This window comes from Myotis davidii, unplaced genomic scaffold, assembly GCF_000327345.1.
Source record: "Myotis davidii unplaced genomic scaffold, ASM32734v1 scaffold616, whole genome shotgun sequence".
NCBI lineage: Eukaryota > Metazoa > Chordata > Mammalia > Chiroptera > Vespertilionidae > Myotis > Myotis davidii.
Window position 1 is genome coordinate 4518009 of NW_006291965.1, and position 2704 is coordinate 4520712.

Genomic DNA, 2704 nt, shown 5'->3' on the forward strand with positions numbered 1-2704 from the left:
ATGTCTACCCAATAAATTCAATAAAAAATAAAATTTAATTTAAAAAAAAAAAAAAAAGAAATAAGCACCTATTGCTTGTCATGTGTAAAAAAAACCCCAGTCTATGTTTTATCTTTTGCTAAATGCTTTAAAAAAACAAAACCAGGGAAGTTATATGCATACTAGATGCCCAATGCACAAAATTCACGCATGGGGCTATGCCCTCGCAGCCGTGGCTTTGTCCGGAAGGTCGTTCGGCTATCTGGTCTAATTAGCATATGACCCTTTCATTATTCTATGTAACAATAGACAAACATGGTAGTTGACCGTACCTTCGCTACGCTGCCCATAGTCTAATCAGCGAGATATGCAAATTAACCACCAACAAAGATGTCCATTAATTTGCATACATAGGCACAAAGCAGTGGAACAAAGACTGAAGGCAGCTCTGGCCGGAGCAGCAAAAGACTGAAGGCGGCTCCGGCCGGAGCGAAGGCCTGGGTCCCGGGTGCTGGAGGAAAACCTGTGCTGGCAGCCAGGAGAAGGGAAGGCCTATTGCATGAATCTCTTCGTGCAACAGGCCTCTAATATATATATATATATACACACACTCAGAGAAATGTACACATAAATGTATACATGCACATACATATATATCCCTTAGTTAATTTTTAAAAGGATATACTGTTAACCAATTGGATTTATTTACTTAGAGCATGTTTCCTAAGTCCTCAGTGCTCATCAGACTTGTCTGAGAATCAACGTTGAGCTACCAACCTTGGATTCTTAGGCTGTTAATGATCCTTGCATTCTCCCAGGAGACATCTGTGAATGTCCCTTGCTAACTGAAGGAGGTGCCTCCACTCTGCTCATATTAAGGCAGCAACTGGATTGGTTTGGGGATCCCCTTAAATGATGGGGGCCCTTGCTGGAGTTCCAAAAGTAATATCTCTATTTTCAGGGAATGTCATCTTTTCATTCGTGGATGATGAAAATTCAGAAATATGTCTTTAGAATCAAAGAGGTGATCTTGTTCCCAAGTGGAAACAATATTTAAATAACTTTGTATAAACCTTATTTTGTAGGTTTTATTTCCTTAAGAGTTTCTTTTTATATTTTGTTAGTATAAGGAGGAGATTTATGATGATGAAAATTCATTTGAATCACTTGGTTTACTTCAGGGAAGCATGGGTGTTGTGAAGGTTCTTTTGCTTACTAATGATGGTAGGTACTACATAAGATGGTGGGGTACAAACATAGTTTCTCATTAAAGTGAAAGGACTACTGTTTCTTTGGTCCTGACACCAATCTTTTCCTTTCTAAATTTTCAGATGGTTGTACAGTAAATGCAAGGACTATGAAAAAAAAAGAACATTTAAGTATTAGATAGGCATTGTGCTTCATATAAATTGTTTTATCTCTTTCCTGAATAACCCTTCAAGGAAATATTCTTCTTTTACAAATGAGAAAACATACAGTGGGGCCTTGACTTACGAGTTTAAGTAAACCTCCTTTTGCTTCACCCTATAGTTTAATTGATGCTATGGTCCATTTGTCTTACACCCTTTAGGTTTGTCAGTACTGAAGGCAAATTCTATCCATCTAATCTCATGGAAGGGGATTCAGCAGAATATTTTGCATGTATTATGGAAAATGTTTCTGTTGTGTTGGTGTTGAAAGTGGGGTTTGGGGGCACAGATGGTGAACAAAGGAATGAAGGTAATTTAGAAAGAGTCTCTCCTTTAATATGCAACAAAGTGGAAAGTGCACCTGGACTTCCATGGGAGAGGGGCCGGGAATGAAAGGGAAATGACTTCCAGGGAAGATGCACCTTTAACCAGCTCCACCCAGTTCATCTGGGTTAACTTTCAATGCAAACCCTGCACCGTCTACCTGCGGTTTTGTGAACAACATCTGGTTAAGAGATGCAGGTATGCCCTTTAATAAGTTAACCAAGCCTGTCACTGTTTGGGTTCCAGCTGAATTTTCCTGTTATCACTTCTATGATCAATGCTTCCAGACTTGAACCATGAAAAGTGGTGGGTTCCTTGAAATCACAGGCCATAGGCTGGTAGGCTTTAGGCCTCATTTAACCCACAGATGTGTTTTATTCACTTAATTAGGGTTTAAAAATAAAAAAACAGTTCCAATCTTTACAAATGGGGACGTTTCAGGTAACATTGTATTTTTGGCACCTTTAGAAAATTAATTTGGGGCCATTGGGGTTGAATAATTACATGTCAGTGTTTGGGTAGAACTAACTAGTAGCCTATGGGCTGTTTGCTACAGTTCTATATGGCTGCGCCCTCATCTTTGTTTCTTGCCTAGCCCCTGGGGTCAGTTGAGTTCCCCACTCTTCTGCTTAAAAGTCACTGTGCTCCAAAACTCTTTTCATAGAGACATAATTAGAAGCTGAGAGAATCTGGTGGGGGTGGCTGGGGTGGAGAAAAAAAGGATGTGCCCAGGAAATCTCTTTAGGCTTCATTTAACTTTTCTTTTTCCATCCCTACTCTTCTCTCTTATAGGTAACGTAATTCAGACCAGAATATTGCAAAGCAGGGATTGGAGGCATGCTAGGTTTGTGCCATGCACAATAGGCTATACAGTGGTTGTCAATCCCAGCTGCACACTAAATTCTGTGCATTCATTTAGAACATGCCACTGCCAGGGCTCCACCCCAGACCAACTTAGTCAGAGCCTCTGAGGGTGGGGCCTAGAGGCCATC